General features: G+C 38.3%; 1 protein-coding gene across 3 annotated transcripts in view; it reads right to left on the bottom strand.

Annotated features, from left to right (window-relative positions):
• ppp1r9ala (protein phosphatase 1 regulatory subunit 9A-like A) overlaps window positions 1-128 on the bottom strand; it is a 70,999-nt gene extending 70,871 nt beyond the window's left edge. For all 3 annotated transcript variants that reach the window (XM_067409277.1, XM_067409278.1, XM_067409279.1), the window contains exon 1: window positions 16-128. The gene's annotated coding sequence lies outside the window, so the exon portion shown is untranslated. The remainder of the gene's footprint in view (window positions 1-15) is intronic.
• Window positions 129-11,950: the final 11,822 nt, after the last annotated feature.

The following is an 11,950-nucleotide window of genomic DNA, read 5'->3' as shown; positions in this document are numbered from 1 at the left end:
ATCTACTTCTCTTACCTCCACGGATATCTCAGTGTCTACGGGCGCCGGTTCTTCTGCTGTGTGTAATTTAGATCCCCAACCATGTCATTTGTTTCACCGCCATGGTTCTCCAACGTAGTGCTATCCGATTCCCGAACGAATCGTTCATGTGAGTCAGTTCGTTGTAATGATTCGGTCTAGAAAGCGTTCGTTAATCAGTCAGTGAGGGAGAAGCTTTGTTTGGGACTTGGGAGGAAAGCTTTAGTGACACCGTAAAGAAGCTACTTTTCAATATCTAATATCGACAATATCTAACTGGACAGTTAAATATAAGAAACAGGGTGTCGAACAGAATGGCACAATCAAATTAGAACAGACAAATAAACAATACCTTATTTCATAGTATAGTAATGTTCCTACAGTGTGTAACCTACGTCTTTTTGTGGATTTTAGATTATACTAAATTATTATTTAAACAACTAGACGAACGTATGTTCAGCGCGGTATGACTGGTGAATTGTTTTATTAGAACCGGCTCGCTGAAGTGAACGGATCGAACGAATCGATTCGCCAAATGAATCGAACTCCCTACGCAACTCCAGTGTCTCTCTTCCCTATTGAACTACATACTTCACAGACCTGTCGCACCGCTGCGCGTTCCCGACGCTACACGAGCACATTCCAGGGCTGCTAATAATCCCAACCCCCTTCCCGACTGCTAATTCTACTATGGCGAAGGTTTGGCTAATGTATATTAATTAGCTCACGGTGACGTGACCTGGAAACCTGTGTGGAGCGTCCAGTCACGAATTCTAATTAATATTCATTAGCCAAACCTTCGCAGTAGTGTGATTTATTTCGTTTCCCGAGCACAAGGTTGATTCAGCCCAGGTTAGGTCGAGAATGGCGTGGGAAAGAACCGATTTAGCAGTTCGTTGATGAGTAAGGATAACCAACGTGGAAAACCAAGTGGAAAACCAACTAATAAAAATATGTAACTTACATTCATCTTTATTAGTTAGCCTATATTATTATTGTTGATAATAATACAATAATATTGTATTTTATTCATTTTAATTTTTCAATTTAATTAAATTTAGTACCAATTTAATAATTTTAATTATCCATTGTGCATTATTCATAATTGTTTTGTTGAAAATGTGTGCTACAGCATGCTCAACATTGGAGGAGACCAGAAGTTTCAGAGTCTGTCAGTGAAAACTCATACTGATTGATTGACCGCTGATCTGAATATACATATTGATTATGGCCTTGAATATTACACAAGTTCAAAGGTCGGACGAATTCTTGCTGCTTTCAGAATGATTCCATTATCTCAAGTTGTGCTGCTGAAATAAACATTTATCAAACTGAAAGAAACATTTGGTCAGTTCAGTCTTTGAATACAAAGCATGTGAGTTTCGGTGTTGGGTGATGTGGCAGTTGGAAACCCCTGTATCATGTCCCAGCCCTCTTTCCCAGCTCTATTCACAGATGTCCGTCTGATATTTCCTCCAGTTCTCTTGTCTGACAGTTTGTGTGTCACTGATGTGCCTGTTTCAGTCAGACCTGCATACATTACAGGGGGCATCAACAAGACTGAGATTATGTTCCAGTATGAGAAACATATACTATATTTCTGTTAGGGAACTAAAATTAGGGAAAAGATTTTAAGGGTCAAATCTTTATTTTGTGTTATTACAGATGCTTTGTTTTCTTTCGTGTGTCTTTGTGAGACTGGAGTCAGTTCCCTGGTGACCAAACAGCTTAAATTTCAGAAAGTGTTTATAAAAAACACAGGGAATAAATAATGAAGGAAAAAGGGGAAGTAAACTGGGAGTTGCATAGCATACGGTGAAAAACACTAGGATAAAGGGTTAGTTCACCTAAAAATTAAAATTCTGTCATTTATTACTCACTCTCATGTCGTTCCACACCCGTAAGACCTTTGTTCATCTTCAGAAGAACACAAATTAAGATATTTTAGTTGAAATCCGATGGCTCCGTGAGGCCTCCATAGGGAGCAATGACATTTCCTCTCTCAAGATCCATTAATGTACTAAAAACATATTTAAATCAGTTCATGTGAGTACAGTGGTTCAATATTAATATTATAAAGCGACGAGAATATTTTTGGTGCGACAAAATAACGACTTATATAGTGATGGCCGATTTCAAAACACCTTGTACTGACTTCAAAACACATCTTCTGTGTCGAATCATGATTCGGATCGTGTGTCAAACCACCAAACTGCTGAAATCACGTGACTTTGGCGCTCTAAACCGCTGATTCAATACACTGATTCATTTGTGCTCTGATGCTTCATGAAGCAGTGTTTTGAAATCGGCCCTTCAATCAGCTATACAAGTCATTATTTTGTCGCACCAAAAATATTCTTGTATTGAACCACTGTACTCACATGAACCGATTTAAATATGTTTTTAGTACATTAATGGATCTTGAGCGAGGAAATGTCATTGCTCCCTATGCAGGCCTCACTGAGCCATCGGATTTCAACTAAAATATGTCTTACGGGTGTGGAACGACATGAGGGTGAGTAATAAATGACAACATTTTAATTTTTGGGTGAACTAACCCTTTAATATTAGGCTTATGCATGAACAATTAATCCAAGGTAATGACAATAAGAGACAATGAAGAATTTTTTTATCTATAGTTATTTAAAAAAAAAAACAATGTTTGAGTTGTCCTCTTATGTCTTAGCAGGGGTTTTGTGGTCTATTTGACCTCAAAGTGATTTCCTTTCTGTGGTTCTTCTGAAATTTTCACTCAAGGGATGACGTATATGTACCTGTAAAATATGAAAGACCAACATGTTTCCTCAAAAGGAGCTCAGCAAGATCTTAAAGGGGACCTCTTATGCCATTTTTAAAGTCTTGATTTTGTTTTTAGGCGCTACTAAGTTTTCACGCTTGAATATTCAAACATAAAAACATTATTTTTGTCCCATATTCTCCATTGTTGCAGCTTCTCTCTTCCCAGTCTGTCAGCAATGCTCTGTTTAGTTCTGGTTTCTTTGAAGCCCCGCCTTCTGAAAAGCGCAGTGTGCTCTGATTGGTCAGCTGGACCAGTGTGTTGTGATTGGTCAAGAGCTTCGAGCATGTCTGGGAAAAACAATAACCGCAAGTTTCAACACACCACTAAGGTTGAATCCCAAATGGCAGATTTCTATGCACTTTCAGTCTTGTGCACTTACAATGGCTGCCACTTGCGCATGTCCATGAAGTCCATGAGACTGTAGGATGTCCCATTCATCATTTTAGGTTTTAGAAGGGTGCTCGTGAGCGTCAGCTATGCGCCCTTGATGCACGCTTCAGCTGAGCCTGCAAGTTTGCGAGCTATGCAGAGGACTTTACCCGGCAGTCAAAGCGGCATTAAGTCATGAAAGTGTGGACTCAGAGGAAGACCGTGAGAGTTTAGGGTGCCATTTGGGATTCAGCCTAACTAACTCAACCAGGCCTTGCCCCTTCATTCTGCGTATGTCTTGGGCGAGAATTATTTAAATGAGGAATATTATGATGTGTTTGTTCCCGGAAGAAAACTCAAGACTACAATGGAGGCGTTTCAGGGAGTAAACATTGACACTGATATAGAGAATAACTTTTGCTGGAGGGACTTTGTAATTTTGCAGAGCTTTGTCATGCTCAAACTGCAACATTACACACTAAAAAAAGTAGAACATGTAAAAAAGCATGCATTTAAGCATGCATTAGAAATCACATGTATATGTGTTACTGAAAGTTGCTTTACAACCACTAAAAACTGTGTTCTATATAGTGTGAATGTGTATAGTAGAAAAGAAATCAGACGTACTACATCAGCTATGTTGTCACTGTTATGTGACTGTTGGAAATCTCAGAAGCGAAGACCAGGAGACTTGGATGTATCTTCAGCAGATTCTTTATTGAGAACACGTGCTGTCAGTAGCTGCAGTCATCAAGTCTAACTAAGGCAGTGTACATTGTAGTTTATATCCATTTTAGGGGGCAGTGCTAAGAAATAGAAACAAAGCATCAGGGAGATGACCTTAAACAAAGCATGCAAATGAAGTATTCAGGTATAGGAACCCGCCCCAGACTCTAGAGTGTCGCAAGTCCTAATCCAATCAGCATTCCTATTCAAAGAATGGGACAGGGGCTCCAAGAGCCATTAACGACAAAAGCTGAGAATCTCAGCAATCTGACTCATTAGACATAGAATAAAGAGAACAGGAACTGAGAGAAAACTCTTGCTGGAAACTTTGCTAAACAGAATCATTCATCTGATTTCATTATCTTTTCCTTAAAATGCTAAATACAACCTTAGTATTTCATGTGATGTTATGTCAGGGTGTAGGTTCAGCAGATCTTAAACAGATCCTTAAATTTGTAATCCCATATGACCAATGATATCACTTGTATCTTTTCACTGCCATTCACAAATCCTTTCATGTGGCCTCATGGGATAGTAAATGCATAGTAGGTGATCCGAGTACTTTTCGCCCGGATTTGAGTTGGGAGACGGAACCTTTTCTTCTAGAGTAGTATATTTAGAACATTAAAGGGTTCTGTCAGGCACCACATAGAACCTTTTAGGGGTTGTGATTTTTTAAATTTGATTTAATTCCAATTTAGTTTAATTACAAACCGATTCCAAAAAAGTTGGGACACTGTACAAATTGTGAATAAAAACAGAATTCAATGATGTGGAAGTTTCAAATTTCAATATTTTATTTAGAATACAACATAGGCCCTGTCCCAAATGGCACACTCCGGACTTGTGGACTTCCTCAGAGTCCACACTTTGGTGACGTCATGTAGTGCAGACCTATAGGGCCCTTGGCGCGAGTCCACGAGGGCGCATTGAGAGGTATGTTTGGGACAGACTCGATCGTCACGCCGGAAATAATGGTCTGGTTGTTTTTTGACAGGAGCTGTAGGTTCGGGGATAATATTTAGCATCGAGAAAAGGTTTCTTTTCTTTTGCAAAATATTATCTGCACGTCAACTACACCGCCTGCTTTTGCTTATGCCACCTGGGCATTAGACAATATATACATGCTTATTTAAATAATGTATACAGTTGTAATAATACATAATGTTCCATTTGAACTAAGATTACAATTTTAACACATAATAAACATGTGTGTGAGTTTCAGATGAATTTACAGGTTTAAATATAAATACTAGGTTTACTTATGACTCAGTAAAGCCCTGACATTCGGTTCTATTTATTTATTGAATGACATAATGCGAACATAATGCGATTGTATTATTCAAAGCGCTATTATTATGTTTGAGATATCAACCATTGGTGGATGACCATAATGTTTGTAGAAACTGTAGGTAACAACTGGTAAAATGTACACCTAGGTCATAAAAACTGTAATGATACCTACACTTAAATATTTTCTTCTCAGCCATGTCATCAATTGCTCTTGAGCGAAATCTCCTCCCATCCGTTGTCTGATTGGCATTTCCAAGGATTCTTGGGTAGTTAAAGTGTAGTGAAAACACACTTCAGAAGCACACTTCAGAGTGTTAAAATGCTGAATGGGACGGCCTACGGACTCGTAGACTCGGTGAGCACGCGCAATTTAAGTCCATGACACCGAAAGTCCACATGAAGTGCGCCATTTGGGACAGGGCCATAGATGACATATCAAATGTTTAAACTGAGAAAATGTATCATTTTAAGGGAAAAATATGTTGATTTTAAATTTCATGGCATCAACACATCTCAAAAAAGTTGGGACAAGGCCATGTTTACCACTGTGTGGCATCCCCTCTTCTTTTTATAACAGTCTGCAAACGTCTGGGGACTGAGGAGACAAGCTGCTCAAGTTTAGGAATAGGAATGTTGTCCCATTCTTGTCTAATACAGGCTTCTAGTTGCTCAACTGTCTTAGGTCTTCTTTGTCGCATCTTCCTCTTTATGATGTGCCAAATGTTTCCTATGGGTGAAAGATCTGGACTGCAGGCTGGCCATTTCAGTACCTGGATCCTTCTTCTACGCAGCCATGATGTTGTAATTGATGCAGTATGTGGTCTGGCATTGTCATGTTGGAAAATGCAAGGTCTTTCCTGAAAGAGACGGCGTCTGGATGGGAGCATATGTTGTTCTAGAACTTGGATATACCTTTCAGCATTGATGGTGCCTTTCCAGATGTGTAAGCTGCCCATGCCACACGCACTCATGCAACTCCATACCATCAGAGATGCAGGCTTCTGAACTGAGCGCTGATAACAACTTGGGTTGTCCTTGTCCGCTTTAGTCCGGATGACACTGCGTCCCAGTTTTCCAAAAAGAACTTCAAATTTTGATTCGTCTGACCACAGAACAGTTTTCCACTTTGCCGCAGTCCATTTTAAATGAGCCTTGGCCCAGAGAAAACGCCTGCGCTTCTGGATCATGTTTAGATATGGCTTCTTTTTTGACCTATAGAGTTTTAGCCGGCAATGGCGAATGGCACGGTGGATTGTGTTCACCGACAATGTTTTCTGGAAGTATTCCTGAGCCCATGTTGTGATTTCCATTACAGTAGCATTCCTGTATGTGATGCAGTGCCGTCTAAGGGCCGAAGATCACGGGCATCCAGTATGGTTTTCCGGCCTTGACCCTTACACACAGAGATTGTTCCAGATTCTCTGAATCTTTGGATGATATTATGCACTGTAGATGATGATAACTTCAAACTCTTTGCAATTTTTCTCTGAGAAATTCCTTTCTGATATTGCTCCACTATTTCTCGCCGCAGCATTGGGGGAATTAGTGATCCTCTGCCCATCTTGACTTCTGAGAGACACTGCCACTCTGAGAGGCTCTTTTTATACCCAATCATGTTGCCAATTGACCTAATAAGTTGCAAATTGGTCCTCCAGCTGTTCCTTATATGTACATTTAACTTTTCCCGCCTCTTATTGCTACCTGTCCCAACGTTTTTGGAATGTGTAGCTCTCATGAAATCCAAAATGAGCCAATATTTGGCATGACATTTGAAAATGTCTCACTTTCAACATTTGATATGTTATCTATATTCTGTTGTGAATAAAATATAAGTTTATGATATTTGTAAATTATTTAATTCCTTTTTTATTCACAATTTGTACAGTGTCCCAACTTTTTTGGAATCGGGTTTGTATATTTTATAAATTCGACTGCTCATACAAATACTGTATCAAAAGAAAAAAAAAAAAACCTCTGTTAAACATAAAAGTATTATCATTTAAGACATTTTTTCCTTATATAGATCTTGGCAGTTCTTTAAAATTGAGTCAAGAAGGATTCTATATAGAACCCCACTGAACCTTTTTTTCTAATGTACTCAACTCACATACTGTTTTTCACCCACTAGATGGTATGGAATTAAGAATATTCAGGTGCAGGGTAGGTGTATATAGGAGGAGCACATTTTCTTGGCCTACTGATAGTAGAACATTTGTTTTGAAAAGGTTTGAAAGAACAGCCTTTTGTGTTTGTTTCGAAATGCAGAGATGATGACGTGTGTTAAGGGCTGTCAGATTACTGGCATTTCCTGCTTTCTCATTCCAGCTCGTCCTGGGTTGAGTTATCTGATGAGTATACTTTAGACAGGCCCTCCACCCTCCTCTGCATTTAACACAAGATAAACACAATGACAATGTACATCCCCACACACACACTGACTGTAATTTTATGAATGTCACTGATGACACTTTAACCCTGCTATGATAATTTCTCACAAAATTATTAGTCCAGGTTGATAGAATCATCTGTCTGCCTGCTTGTCTATTATTAAAGAAACAGAAATTGTACATTAATGAACATCTACACAAAACTACTGACAAACAAGTGACAAACAAGGGAAAAACACTCCTATACATAATCAAAAAATTAAATGAATTAAAGGGTTAGTTCACCCAAAAATAAAAATTCTGTCATCATTTACTCACCCTCATATCGTTTCCACACCCTTAAGACTTTTGTCATCTTCAGAACAACAAATGAAGATATTTTGATAATAAATCTGACATATTTCTGTCCCTCCATTGACCATTTACACAACTACCAGTTTGACACTTAAGTTCATAAAGAGATCGAACTTTTCTCAAGAAACTCAATCACTTTACATGATGAACAGATTGAATTTAGGCTTTTATTCACAAACATTCATCAACACACACATCAAGCTCAATCATGTTTGCTTGACGTGCGAGAACCAGTGAGGTTTTTTACAGCTGAGCTTCTGTTTATGTTCACTGATCAATGATCAGTTAAAAAAAAAGCAATCACGTCTCTTCAGAAAATAAGGACTAAACCACTCAATTCATATATGGATTAGTGTTACGATCACTTTATGAACTTTTTGAAGTGTCAAACTGGTAGTTGTGTAGACTGTCAATGGAGGGACAGAAATCTGTTTGTCTACTATAGCAGAATATTATAGTATACATTGCCCTCCACTAATACTGGCACCTTTGCGCAAAGGTTATATTTCAAGGCAATTATAAATTGTTTATCTTTTTAATCTTTCATTCAAAAAAATTCACAACATTCTAACCTTTCATCGAAGGAAAGCAATTGAAAATGGGGTGAAAATCTCAATAAATAAATGTTTTTCTCCAATACATGTTGGCCACAATTATTGGCATCCCTAGAAATTCTTATGAGTAAAATATCTCTGAAGTATATTCATATCCCAGTCATATTTAGTTGCATGAGCATGAAACAGTCCAGCCATGACTTCCTGTTCCACAGGAGTATAAACATGAGGAAACACAAAGGCCAAATTCCCTTAATCATTCATCACAATGAGTAAAACCAAAGAAAATAGATCTGATGTGCAACAAAAGATTGTTGAGCTTCACAAAATAGAAAGGGGCTGTAAGAAAATAGCTGAAGCATTGAAAATCCCCATTTCCACCATCAGGGCAATAATTAAGAAGTTCCAAGAAAAAATCCTCCTCGCTCATCCACAATCTCCAGCACATTGTAAGACAAGACTGAAACTTCAAACGGGACCGGTTTCTATGGTCAGATGAAACTAAAAAAAATAGCTTTTTGGCAGCAAACTCACCAGATGGGTTTGGTGCACACATGGATAAAAAGTACCCCATGACCACGGTTAAATATACTGCTGGATCTTTAATGCTGTGGGCCTATTTTTCTGCTGGAGGTCCTGGACATCTTGTTCAGATACATGTTCAAACCCTGACTGCTTCTGCTTGAAATCCAATAATGGGCCAAGGTTGGATCGTCCTTCATGACAATTATCCAAAACAAACCCAAAAATGTGTCACTGAGCACAAAATGAAGCTGCTGCCATGACCATCCAAGTCCCCTAACCTGAATCCTAAAGAAAATGAGTCGAGTGAACTGAAGAGAAGAAGCACCAACATGGAGCTGGAATCTGAAGGATCTGGAGAGATTCTGCATGAAGGAATGATCTCTGATCTCTTGTGAGGTGTTCTATGGTTGATCACAGGTAATCATGTCAAGTCTCAAGTCAAGTCAAGCCACATGTATTTATATACAATACAGGTGATTTCAGAATAATAAAAAGGAAAATAAAAATGTTAATTTTGCAAAATGAATTAATTTATAAACGATTTTAATTTCAGCTGTAAAGCAGTTCTAAATGTTGAGTGGCTCTTTAATGTTGATTTGCACCAGACTGACGGTTGGAGAGGAGTGGTTAAGGATGTTCTGCCCAAGCGTCAAACAAATGTCATCAGAGAAGGATGTATTCAAAACTGACTATTCTTTTTTTATGGATTTTTGTTGTTTTTTTTATTCATGTGCCCTCATAACCTTTAATCAAAATAACTTCCCCTCCCTCTTGCAGCAACATCTCTTCTCTTCTCTCATGACAAGGACGGGGCAACCCGTCACTCACAAGAGTTCCACCAATAGCAACCCACCCTACATTTGTTCTTGTTTGGGAAGCCGTTTCATTCAGATATACATCACAATACGGGAGAAAACACTATCACACCTTCCATTTCATGCCAACTTAAGAGATTTCATACTTGACATAGGCCCAGCACATGTGAATAAGTGAAGCTATAGTTCTTATTCATTTGATGTTTTGAATTACTTTTGTAGGCCACTTTAGAATAGTAAAGATGTATATCCTTAAAAAAAAACAGTACATTTAGACAGGAAAACTATTATTTTAAAATAAATACTTTTGGGAGATACTGTGATTTTATGAAATGTTATACAGGTGATGGGGTCTAGTCAAAGTATCTTGTTTATGTCGGAACTGTAAACTGTATTGTATGGTTCCAGAAGTATCTGTTTATTCCCATAATAAACACATCCGTTACCCACCTGCGAGTGTGCTGTAGTGCTGCGGTTTGCACACAGGAGCCAGCGTGGCAAAGCAGTGATTACATGCCTGCTGCACCATCACCTGGCAACCACACAAGGCCCTAAAATGCAGACGGGCATTTGTTTAGGACTCCTCTTTCTTCTTTTTTTCAAGTGTTCCTTTGTCATGGCAACCTTTCAAACAAACCCTTTATCTCCTCTCTGTCCCTGTCAGGTTCTGCTGATGTGGTCAGTGATATGAGCAGGATCTATCTCTCAGACACATGATCAGTGCATTCTTGTGGTGTCAAAGTGCAGCTTTAAAAGGTTTTGCCTCTGAAGCGTTTTAGGGAACAAGCTCAAACTGCTCAAAATCGATCATTTACAGCCACGAGTATTAAGTCTTGTCTTAACAGGGCAAGCAAATTCATTTTTGTCAGTCTGAATTTTTTGTTGGAGTTGAGTTGACTGATGTTTTGTTTCTCTGTACTCATTTTCTTAGCACAAAAAATAGGTGGCATCGCTAGCTACAAACACAAATGATTATAAACAGTTTTTAGAATGGGTATATTTTACTTTCTTACTTTTTTAGTAAAAAACATCTGACTTTTCTTAAAGTTTGTAATGCAATTCTTCCTCTACTTTCATGTTTACATACTTGTAAGACTGGCTGATAAGAACAAGTCTTCACATTTTTGGCCTGTTTTCAACACCCTGGAGGAGTCTGTGATCTTAATAAAAATGGAAATACTTCACTATTAATTTATTTTATAATATTTTATTATGCTGAACTGATGATATGGGCTTCAGCAAACATTTTAATTTTCTTCTGGATGACTATAAACTTTCAAGTTCAAACTTTGTTTTTGCTAGTCATTACTCTTCCTCACTTACATACACAACAAGCTGAATGTAAGGAAGAAATTCAAAGAAATTCATATAACTAACATTTTTTACTTATTTTCCGCTAAAATCTATTTCTCAGTACTTATATGCCTTCACATGCTCTGGGAATTACCGTAAATATGAGTTTCCTAGGTAAAAATTACACATGAACGCCCTTCCATTTGGAAACTTGAATGCGATGAGCTCATAATCACAACTTCAGAAGTGGGAATTATAAAATTTCTGAGTAGCAATAGTGTCACCTTTTTTTTCCAGCAGTCTATGTGGAACATTTCTCATTTCTTTGCCACAAAATGCATTTAATGACTACATCTTTTGTTCTCGTCACTTTCACACGGTTGTTCTGTTCATGTTTTCTATTTTGGAGTATTTTTAGTTTTTGTTTTGAATTTGAGTTTAATAAAAGCTACAACTGCGGCAATTAGATCCTGACATTTTTCAGCTTTATTGCAACCAATGCTGACAGACCATATCAATGTATATAGTGGCAGTACAAATCCTCCTCCTCTCGCAGGGAGAACGATCCCTTGAGGGACACACACAGGACTTGGATTTATATCATCTGGTCCACTTTTCTGAGAGCATGCTTGCCCAGAGATGGTCCATGAGGGATGTTTAAGGATTATGTAGAATGGTTGCTTCTACACAACAGATCCTCCTTTACCATCTGTGAGGGAGAGGAGGAGTTCAGGAGTTCAAGCCTGAGCCCACCGCAGACAAAGAGCCTGAGCACGCCATGATGCCAGGTGTGACAAGTATTTTTTTGCTAATTTC

This window comes from Chanodichthys erythropterus, chromosome 14, assembly GCF_024489055.1.
Source record: "Chanodichthys erythropterus isolate Z2021 chromosome 14, ASM2448905v1, whole genome shotgun sequence".
NCBI lineage: Eukaryota > Metazoa > Chordata > Actinopteri > Cypriniformes > Xenocyprididae > Chanodichthys > Chanodichthys erythropterus.
Note: the sequence above shows the minus strand (reverse complement) of the source record. Positions and strands in the feature narration are given on the sequence as shown.